Source organism: Pinus tabuliformis, chromosome 9 (genome assembly GCF_031772625.1).
Source record: "Pinus tabuliformis cultivar Carrire ecotype Pingquan chromosome 9, CPIR1, whole genome shotgun sequence".
NCBI lineage: Eukaryota > Viridiplantae > Streptophyta > Pinopsida > Pinales > Pinaceae > Pinus > Pinus tabuliformis.
The window spans coordinates 842,737,358-842,749,563 of NC_142307.1; positions in this window are offsets into that span (position 1 = coordinate 842,737,358).

Sequence of the window (12,206 nt, forward strand, 5' to 3'; positions counted from 1 at the left end):
ACATTATAAATTAAATGGTGTTAACACTCCCAACTCCAAGGAAGGTACAAGTACTCATAAAGAATGCACCAGTCAACCAAAAGATGTCATTCCATTGCAACAATGTTCAACTAGAGAAAACCCTTCTGGTTGTGCTTTGAGGACAAAGAATCTCTAAAGGGGGTGGCAACGTTATGAATAAAAATATTCATAAACATCAATTAAATAATAAATATTAAAGTAGCAAATATTAATGATAAAAAATTAATTAAATTAGTTAAATGTCTCATTAGTTGTGAAAAGACGTGGGTCAAAAGTTGTGCCATTCTATCTTCATGGCCAGTCAATGCCTATATAGGCACACCACCACGAAGATTTGTAAACACCATTCATTTTTTTATTTTAATACAACCAATTACTACAATAGAAGTCTACATATACGAATTCATGCTTGCATACATGTTTAAGCATACAAGTGGTATCAGAGCCTCCACCGTGTTGAAGTTTCTAAGTTTCCTTAGTTAGAAACCCTTCATGCACTTCATCTGATTTATTCCTACCTACTTGTTATTTTTCCTTAACAAGTTATTTACAAAGTAAATACTGAAAATAAACACCAATGCATGCTCAACATATTACATATCAGCAACCAAAAGAAACAAGAACAAACACACGACATGACACAATTATTTTTGGACTAATTTCCCTAGAAAAACCCAATGTGGGAAAATCGGTGCAGCTATGTGAGGGTTTTATTATTAAGCAATATCAGAGTACAATCTCGATGTCGAAACTGTCCTACCCAACAAAGAATTTCCTTAGCAGTTCTAGGTGCATAATGGTTAATACAACTAGGGAGCTATACTACAAACCTTGAAGAACAATTCATGGAGTTTAACTGGAAAGGACGACATTATAAATTAAATGGTGTTAACACTCCCAACTCCAAGGAAGGTACAAGTACTCATAAAGAATGCACCAGTCAACCAAAATATGTCATTCCATTGCAACAATGTTCAACTAGAGAAAACCCTTCTGGTTGTGCTTTGAGGACAAAGCATCTCTAAAGGGGGTGGCAATGTTATGAATAAAAATATTCATAAACATCAATTAAATAATAAATATTAAAATAACAAATATTAATAATAATAAATTAATTAAATTAGTTAAATGTCTCATTAGTTGTGAAGAGACATGGGTCAAAAGTTGTGTCATTCTATCTTCATGGCCAATCAGTGCCTATATAAGCACACTGCCACAAAGATTTGTAAACACCATTCATATTTTTATTTTAATACAACAACCACTTACTACAATACAAGTCTACAAATATGAATTCATGGTTTCATACATGTTTAAGCATACCAACTTTCCTCGAAAATTCAACCCTCCTGGCTTGGACTGTGTAATCCCTCTTGGGATTCGAACTACTGCCTCCTGCAGCTATTCGACTCCTTCTCTACTCAATGTTGGGTTCTATGATACTGCCCTTCTTGTTTAACCTGCAGCTCTGGTACCATGTGAAAATTCATAAGCTAGAATTCCGACTACAGCAACTGATGATATTTCTCCTTTTTGTTAAATTCCTTTAAACAAATTACTTGTAGTTTCCTACGACAAATATCGAAATACATACCCTGAAACCTTCACTTAATTAAATATAATGCAGAAACAAGAGACTAAGAAAGAAAGAAATTACAACACAATAACACTGTTATTTTTGGACAAATGTCCCTAGAAAATCCCAATGCAGGAAAAATGATGTAGCAGATCTAAGGGTTTTTATTATTAAGAAGAAGTTATTTTTGAATACAAAATTTGGATGCCTTGCTGGCAATCCAGTACAGAGAATATCACTTGGCAGAATAAATTAATGAGATTACCTCACTCTACACTACAAGTCTCGACTATCTAACAGTTGATGAACGAGTCCCCGACTACCTCTGCGCTACCCCTATGCAGTCTCTGTGTGGGCCTGCATCACTACCTTTGAGGCACTGCGTCACCTTTTTGCTGGATCGTTTTTCTCTCAGTGATCCAAAATGGATCTAGTATAGACTCTAAGTCTAAAAATATTCCTCACAGAGGAAAATGAAAGTCAAAGGATGCTCTTGGAAATAGTCTCATTACATAGATCTCTTCGTTATGAATCTAAGGCAATTTGAATGGACCAAAACGGACTTCGAATGAAGGAGTTATTGTAAAAAGAAGATTGCCCATTATCCTTAGAAAATGAGACAATTTCTTATAAAAATGAACTAAAAGGCTCTTTAAGGGAAATCTCATTGGAAGAGGTTAAAGGGACGACTTAAGCGAAGATGGAAGGACTCCCCAGTTGCGACCTCTGACATATCACATCGGAGGTAGGCCTTCAAGCGATATCGGAGCCCTGAACAGAGTGATTTGCCATGGCGGTGAGTCGGATCGGCGATCGGCTATCAGGATCGCAACAAATGCAAAGGGTCGTTTATACATGCGACAAGCGACTTGCGATAGTGCGATGACGCGATCGCATCATGACCGTTGGATCGCAAGCTCGATCGAACGGTGGAGATTTAACGGGGAATATCGCATCGTTGTTGTGTTAAGTCCATGGACTTGGACCTCCCTCCTGTGCGATTGCGTTTTGCGATGATAGGACAGACCCAACAGATTTATAGGTGCGATTTTATATATTTGAGTTCCGGAAGGAGGGCAGTGAACAGTCTTTCGGGCAGGCTTCAGGCGGTAAGTGGTATTGGAAGGGCTTCACCCGATTCCATACACCAGCCGACATGTAGCACGCCACAGGAGAGAGAGAACCGCTTTTTTGGGTGGGTAATCTACGTGCAAGTGGGCCACCCAAAATGATCGTCAACCGTTGATTATCGATCACTGATCGGACGGTGGACGATGAACGAGTTGTTTTGAGAACCTGAAAGGATTATATTGGCGATTAAATGTTATTTGAGTCCCATCTAAAGGTTCATGATGTGTTTTTTGTGAGTTTTCCTGTGTGTTTCTGTTATGCTGCCGTTTTCGGAATGTAGGCAGAAGAACGACCGACTATGTCGTTCCCATTGAAAACAGTCCATCGCACCTGTGCCACGCTATAAGCGAGCATTTCTATAACAGGAATGCATTATGAAGCATGCAGAGACAAAGGGCCAGATGCATAGCCACAAAGCCAGAGAGCCGAAGGGCCAGACACAGAGCCACAGAGGAATGATTCCTCATGATCACACACAGAGGAACGGATGGAAGCCGAAGAGTCAGAGGATTCTTCAAAGGCCAAAGAGCCATGCGAAGAAGGGGCGATCCCTTCAGAAATTTTCCCTTGAGAGAGAAAGTTTCCCTTCAGGGAGCTCACAACAAGAGCCAGAGTTGAGAGCCAGAGCTGAGAGCCAAGAGTCGAGAGTCGAGGGCCGAGGGCCAGAGAGCCAAATAGCCAGGGAAAAACATGGAATTCTAAGCCCATGGGTTCAATTTTAAACTTATGGAGTTGAGTGTGGAACTTGTAAAAAAAATTAAGCCATAATACCAAAGAGCCTAGTTGAGTTGACTAGAGCTCATGGAGACGTAGCCCAAGATATTTGGGTGAACTCCTAATTATATTGTTGTTATGTGTGTTGGTTATTATTTGCATTATTTTTTGTTATATGCTTTTATATCAGTTTAAGAAAATCAACTTAAAGCACTTAACAGTTAAAGGCAAACACAAGCATACACCTACTTCAAGTTCTTTTAATTCCGCATTTGTCAATATAAGCCTAGATCTTAGGAATATATAAGCTTTGGAGTGGGAGAGGTTCTTGTAAGCATGACAAGAAGCCTTTAGGTCCCCATTTCAAATCAGGTGGTATCGGAGCATCAGATTGATTAACCCCACCTTCAAAGAAGGTTATGTCAGAGCTAAGTTATACCAGAGCAGGTTGTATCATGATGCAAGTGGTATCAGATCAGAATGCTTGATTGCCAGAGAAATCTATATGCTTGGTTAACTTGAAAGGTGTTTAAACAGTCGAGGATTGATTGTTTGATTGTTGTAAACTGACTGTTGTTTGAGTTTGCAGAGGTGAAGAGAAAGCTATTGATAGCTAAGTCCGGGAGAGGTCAAGAAGGAAGAAGGGCTGAAGGCATTCTTCTTATCCCAAAGGACCTCAAAGCAATCCTTGAAGCACAAGAGGTTTGTTGCAAAAGGTTGCTTGAATAAGCTCTTTGTTAATCTTGTTTGAGGTTCTTTTGTTCATTTCGATAATGTCTACTTCTACAAGTGAGTCCTCAAATTCTTCCTTTATCACAAGATTCTTTGATGAAGACATGAAGCAAGACTTGTTCATCATGATGGATATGGTGAAAGAAATGAGTGTTGGGCTTCGCGAGCAGTTGAATTCCATGAAGGAAGAGTAAGAGTTTCTTTCTAACAAATTGCAGGAAGTGGAAGACCAACTTCATATTGCAAATATGAACCTGGAAAGGGTGCATGAGTTGGAGACACGACTCCTTGTTACCAAAGAAGACTTAGTCAAGTATCAGCTTGAAGAAGAGGTAAATAATTCGAGTTTGTCTTCAAAATCCTCTAATAATATTCATGTTGGTTCTTTTGAAAAACATACCAGAGGCATACGGTCCAAGTTAATGTCCGAAATGGGCTATGAAGGAAAAGGATTGGGAAAATATGCATAGGGTATTGTTGAACCAATAATAGTTGAGGAAAGGCCTAAGTATTTAGGTCTTGGCTATGGACAATCTTATGGAGAAAGTTCCAAAGGTGCCATGAAGACAATTGAAACATTTCCAAGAAGGAGTTTCATTTCAGGTCTTCTACCTCAAGAGTGTAAAGATTGTATTCATGGGGAATGCAATAGCTTGAAACATCATTTGTAGGAAGAAGGTGTTCATAAGCATACACTTGAACTAGAGAGTTGTGGAAACTCTGAAAGCCTTGAAGAGATTGATGATGTTCCAAAGGGAGCCACTTCGTCATTTGATTTACCTCCTCATGAAGGTAATAAAGGTGAAAAACAAAGGTATAAATCTGGTTCTAATAATATTCCTTTTGATTATGTTAAGCATGATAAATTTCCATATAAGCATTGGAAAAGCATTGCATGTTCCTTTTGTGGTTTGGATAACCATAATGTTTGAAGAAGATAGCCACATGCAGGAAACTTTGGAAAGAAAAGAAGCAAGAAGCCAAAGGTCCATTGGACAAGGCAAATCATGTTGTTGAGGAGATGCACATGTGTTGCACTTACTGCCATAAGCAAGGACATATTACTGAAAGGTGTTGGACTTTGAATCCAACGATGCTTCCACGAAACTTGAAGAAGGTGGAAAGAGAGAATGGCAGGAATGGAAAGAAAGATTCCATAAATGATGTGTTTCAAGATGATTCACATGTTGTTGTTGATGTGCAGACAAAGGAAGGACCTTTGAAATGGATTGGTAAGAAATGGTTAGAGTTCTTATCCAATTAAAGTTGCATATCTTTTGATGCGAACAGAAATGTATCACATCTATTTGCATTTCTTTGTTAATTAGATGCAAGTTGTAGGATTCTACCAAGAAGGTGAATGGAAAAGTTGAGTAGGAGACTCACTTTATTGCTGCAACATTATATTCATTTCAACTTTGAATGTACAGTGTGCTTAAGCAAAAGTTGAAAGATGAAATGCATGCATAAGCATGATATGCATGACCACATGGATGTTGATGATTTCCTTGTATTTGAACATGTATGTGTAATTAACTTGAAGGGTTGATTGATTTGTTTTTAAACATGCGTGTAATGTAATATGGACTTGGAAAAAGTTGATTTGGTCTTCAAGATGGAGGTAATGATGAAGTGTTTCATCTTTGAAAAAAAAGAATCCTACAGTTCTTTTTCTACATGCTTGACTGGAAGGGTCAATTGTCTTAAAGGCATGTTTTTTTGGCTTGTTATCTAGTCAATCATTTGTGTGCAGATGTAAAGACATGGAGGTGTTCACAAGATGTGAAATCTGTTTCTTTTGATGAAGCAAGAGTTTAGGCCATCCAGTTGTTGTCTGTAATTCTATTGTTGTTAACAATTGTTGTTGACAATATGTCAAACAGATACAAATGTAAATTTTTGTGAAGAAGATGTAACTTCACATTTGTTTGAGCCACCTTGGATCAATGATCAAGGAAGAGAAGTTCAAACTACCTTTTGTAACCTTCTCAGCAGGAGTTCTGCATGAAGTCAAGGAGGAAGACAGTTCTTCCCAAGAGGACCAGCACATCCATGAAGGAAAGTGTTCAAAGGCTTTGGTTTAGAGGCACTATGCAAGGCAAGTGTATGGAGGCTGAAAGAAGATGGTGACGTACTCTCAGTTATTGTTCAAATCAGTGTATCAGTCTTTTGGAGTCCAAAAGCTTTTTAGTGGGAAGGCGTGATCCAAAATGGATCTAGTATAGACTCTAAGTCTAAAAATATTCCTCACAGAGGAAAATGAAAGTCAAAGGATGCTCTTGGAAATAGTCTCATTGCGTAGATCTCTTCATTCTAAATCTAAGGCAATTTGAATGGACCAAAATAGATTCCAAATGGAGTTATTTTAGAAAGAAGATTTCCCATTATCCTTAGAAAAGGAGGCAAATTCTTATAAAAATGAACTAAAAGGCTCTTTAACGGAAATCGCATCGAAAGAGGTTAAAGGGAGGACTTAAGAGAAGATGGAAGGACTCCCAGATTGTGACCTCCAACATATCGCATCAGAGGTAGGCCTTCAAGTGATATTGGAGCCCCAGACAGAGTGACTTGCGATGGTGGTGAGTCGAATCGGCGATCGGCGATCGGGATCGCAACAAATACAAAGGGTCGTTTATACATGTGACAAGCGACTTGAAATAGTGCGATTTGCGATGACGTGATCGCATCCCGCCCGTTGGATCGCAAGCTCGATCGGATGGTGGAGATTTAACGGGGAATATCGCATCATTGTTGTGTTAACTCCATGGACTTGGACCTCCCGCCTGTGCGATTGCGATTTGCGATGACAGGATAGACCCGACGGGTTTATAGGTGCGATTGTATATATTTTAGTTTCGGAAGGAGGGCAGTAAATGGTATTTCGGGCGAGCTTCAAGTGGTAAGTGGTATTGGAAGGGCTTCACCCAATTCCATACACCAGCCGACACGTAGCACATCGCGGGAGAGAGAGAACCGCTTTTTCGGGCGGGTAATCTCCGTGCAAGTTAGCCACCAAAAATGATCATCAGTCGTTGATTATCGATCACTGATCAGAAGGTGGATGATGAACGAGCTGTTTTACAAACCCGAAAGGATTATAGGGGCGATTGAATGTTATTTGAGTCCCGCCTAAAGGCTCATGATGTGTTTTTCGTGAGTTTTCCTGTGTGTTTTCGTTATGCTACCATTTTCGGAATGCAGGCAGAAGAACGGCCGACTGTGTCATTCCCATTGGAAACAGTCCATCGCACCTGTGCCACACTATAAACAACATTTCTATAACAGGAATGCGTTATGAAGCACGCAGAGCCACAGGGACAGACACAGAGCTAGAGAGCTGGATGCAGAGCCACAGAGGAATGATTCCTCATGATTGCACATAGAGGAACGAATGGAAGCCGCAGAGTTGGAGGATTCTTCAAAGGCCAGAGAGCCAAGCGAAGAAGGGGGGCTCCCTTTAGAAGTTTTCCCTTGAGAGAGAAAGTTTCCCTTCAAGGAGCTCACAGCAAGAGCCAAAGTCGAGATCCAGAGCCAAGAGCCAAGAGCTAAGAGCTAGAGCCGAGAGCCAGAGCCGAGAACCAAGAGCCGAGAGTGAGAGCCGAGAGCCAGAGAGCCAAATAGACAGGGAGAAAGATGGCATTCTAAGCGCATGGATTCAGTTGTAAACCTATGGAGTTGAGTGTGGAACTTGTAAAAGAATTTAAGCCATAATCCCAAAGAGCCTAGTTGAGTTGACTAGAGCTCACGAAGACGTAGCCCAAGAGGTTTGGGTGAACTCCTAATTATATTGTTGTTATGTGTGTTGGTTATTATTTGCATTATTTGCTATTATATGTTTTTATATCAGTTTAAGAAAATCAACTTAAAGCACTTAACGGTTAAAGGCAAACACAAGCATACACCTACTTCAAGTTCTTTTAATTCCACATTTGTCAATATAAGCCTAGATCTTGGGAATATATAATATTTGGAGTGGGAGAGGTTCTTGTAAGCATGACAAGAAGCTTTTAGGTCCCCATTTCAGATCACTCAGGAGCTCCGACTTTAGCCCACCCAACTCAGAACGTCAAACCCTAACAAAATCTCAGACTTCTGCTTGGAAGCACTGCGTTGCTCTACGTGAGCCCTTCCTGGCTCTGCGCCAGCCTCACTGGGCATTGCGTTTCCTCCTCAGTGACTTTCTCTGCCTCTCTGTTGTATATTCTTGGATCTAGAGAAGATTCTCCATAAAAAAATATCTCTTCCCCTCTCTGCGTGATCACCACGAATTCACTGCTCTGCTCTCTAGCTCAACAATTTGATCTGACTGATCAACTCTCGATGTGTTTTCCAAATGACCCTCAAGCCTCCTTAAATAATCTCCTCGTTGACATTCAACAACCCATATTAGAAGCTAATCAATGGCTAAGATCATTTATGTTTTATCTTCGTCTTCTTTTAGAAGTTACATCGACAGTTAGATTAATACCCATTAATTATTTTAATTCCTAAGTTTAGATTTAGGGATCCATTAAAAATAATTAATTATTTTAATAAAACTGTCTTCAGGTGGAATTTCCCAAAACGATTTCTGAGTTCTTTGGAATACGTGTGCCCAAGCCTCCCTGCAAAACTTGAAACTTAGAGCACATCTGATGCTACAAGAAATAAACATTAATAAGGTCAAGGCCCAAGGGAAAGGGTTTCTTACAATGATATTCACCTAAGCCAAGGCTCATGAAACCCTCAAGAAAGTACTCAAGTTGAGGGGAAAATAAACTAGGGTTTCCCTCTTAGAGAAACACCTAGGGCAACATATTTTATAGATGAAATTTGAGTGGATTTCCACCAAATTAATAGGTTAGGTAGCCTATACCTATATATGGCGTTTAAGCTCTCAAATTGCCAAAAAGGCTCCTCCCTAAAATTTCACTCCAAGCCCTAGATTTTCGTTTTAGCCTTAAAAAGATTGAATTTGAGAAGATAAATTTATGGAGAAAATTTAAGGTTGATCATCAAGTGATTGGACCAATGCCTTGTCTTATGGGAATATGGAGTCAAGGATGTGCAAGTTAAGCCTAATTCCCTTCTAAGGAGGTCAAAATTTATGACCTAGCTATTAAAGTTTCAAAAATTACCTACTTAATGGAATACTGGATTTTTATGGAGAAATAACAAAAGGTACTCCATTAGGAACATTCATTACATGTTATACAATGAGTAACATATGAAATTCTCAACTAGATAGCCTTTAGTATTTAATTTTAACAAATTAGGTCACAAGCAAGCAAAATTTAGAAGGAACAATTCCATACATTAGACAATTTAAAATAATAATCTTCAACATTAGACACTTACAAGATAACATGTAGTATATCTATCCATTAGACCATGAAATGACTCTAAAGAATGTCAAAATTAGCTTCCATACATCAAAATGGATCCAAGTATCTCCAAAATCACCCACAAGAAGCAAGTGTGAATTCTCTAAGAGGTTTGAAGTTCACAAGTTTGATGATGAGAGAGATCAAATGAGATCTATCTAATTTATATGTGTTCAATGATCTCTAATTTTAGCCTATGATCCCCTCAAATAATAAAATAATGGGCAAGTACTAAGTAAGGTCACAAGCCGACCTCAAAGCCAATATGTAAACATAAAAATTAACCCACAAAGAGGCTGAAATGTTGACGTCGTGCATGTGTAGGCCCTTCTAGGGCATGTGTTGAGATCCTCTAGTGCCAAAGTGAGTGTAGAGGGCTCTAAAAATCATGATCTAGGGGTTTGCCCCTAAATCTTTATGCAAATCATCATGTGGACCTCAATTTTGTGTTTTGGGTACAAAATGGGTCTCATGGGTCTCTTGGTGATAGAATAGCCTGATTCTGCTACAATGTTGAGGGATATGAGGATGGTGCTAACCCTCCCATGTCTTAAGGGGTGACACAAACCTTATATGGACCTCAGATCAGGTGCCAAACCACACGATCACTACTAAGTTGGTTGGGGAAAACTGGTCCAAGTGCATCATCACATAAATAAAGTGGGGAAAAGTGCAAATTATTGGGGGCGTTGTAGGTGCCCATGGAATGGAATGATGCTCTGCAAGTGGTAGGAGTCCCATGGCTCTCAACACCTAACTTGTAGAATTTCATAGTGCTCCTCTTATGAACTTGAGCCCCAATTAAGTTGCCCAGTCCATGATGAAAACCACCTTCCAATCACACACAATGTCCACTGCAGCATCTTTACCATTAGGTAAAATAATCATTAGTTCATCTAAGTGGACTAAGCTTGTTATTCAAGGGCAAGTTGACACTTCATACGAGGTTTCCCTTTCAAATTTGGGGCTTTGACCATGTAACAACATTACATCCCTAGGTAGGAGTGGTTAACATATGACCCTATTAGGTGTTCCCAACCCCTAATGGGAAAGACAAGTCCCTAGTGCATCCTTCAATCAATAGGTGGCATATGATGAATAATGGAACGAAAGGGAAAAAGGGGTGTTATGGCGAAATAACATGATCAAATGGGTAGCAATGATGAGGAAATCCACTTTCTTCTTATACAGATGTCAAGAGGGAGAAATCATGGATGCATGAGTTACCCCAGCCTTTGTTTTTCCACCCCTCTTATTGCCTTTTGTCTTTTCTTGATTTTTCTTTGCATTACAGCTCAAATCTCTACCAAATGAGATTGTTTTTTCTTTGTATTACTGCTCGATCCTCTAGGAAATGAGAGCAATGAATTGTTGGAAAATTAACTAGGTTTGGTCTTCATATTTATCTCTGTACTTGTATCAATTTGTATTTTTATGTAAAAGAAGAAAAATATTTTTTATTTGTTTAAGCATGGGTTACATGTTCAAAGTCTAGGTCAAAGCATGTTCTTCATGCTTCTTGGACTAGTTGATTCAAAGAAGAATTTTTCTCATGTATTATAGTCCTATTTGGACTCATTGTAACAAAAGAAAATCATTATTTTTTAGTCTAGAAAGCCATTTTGTCCTCCAAGACCAAGTTGTCCCTACCAAGGAAAAGTCAGCCTAGGAGAGGCCTATTCAACCTCTTAACAAGTGTATATATAACATCAGACTTGGACTCACTTAGAGGCACTTCATAAGTTCGATCTGGAGAAAGAAGAGAAGCAAATCTAGAGCAAAAAATCAAGGAGGAAAGGAGAAGTCAAGTGAAGGAATAAGACCTTACAAATCTAATCTTTTCTTCCCGCACGTGCGAAAGAGTTAGGGTTTCTGTGCGAGTTGCAGGTCTGAATCGTAAACGTAAAGTTACAGGACCAAATTTTTAACAGAAGCAGATTTTGGAGACTTTGAAATTCATTGACTTTGGTAGACTTTGACTTGTTTGGAAGAGATCTTATTGGAGGGATGATTTGGTGCTTGGAAGGAATCTTGACTTTTGTCTTTGGGTCTTAGAGGTCACATTTTGATCTGTTCTATAAGAAGAGGATTATTCAGGTTTCCCCCAATTGTGAGGTTTTTCCCTGGCATGGAGCCTATATCTTGTGTTCATTGTGTCTTTGTGATCTTCATGTTTTGGAAATTGTTTGATGAAGTAAAACTAAATAATATAAAGCCAACACATATCAAAAATAATTATCAAGGAGAATCAACATTAATCTAAAAATACCTTGATTTTCCAATATGAATGATGTGCAATAGTGGTTACCCCCTTAAAGTGGGGTAGTACATCACCCACCAAGGGTTGGGACATGCAAGCATTCCTTTTATGATGTGATGGGGCAACATTGGCCCCAGGAACATGATGATGGCCATAATGATAAGGGGTAGAGTTCATGCTCGGTGTTTTCCCACGTCCTCATTTTAATGTCTTGACCATATTTTGCATTTTATATGTTTTTTCTTTTGCTTATTGCTTGTGGCCGTGATATTCTTTTTACTATTTTTTTAGCTACATCAACCTCTGAGGGAAAAGTTTCTAGGACTATCCTAGATGTGTGGACAAGCAAAGGGGGTGTGTTAGAACCCAATGTACCCATGGTCATGTGGACATAGAGAAGGGAGACAAA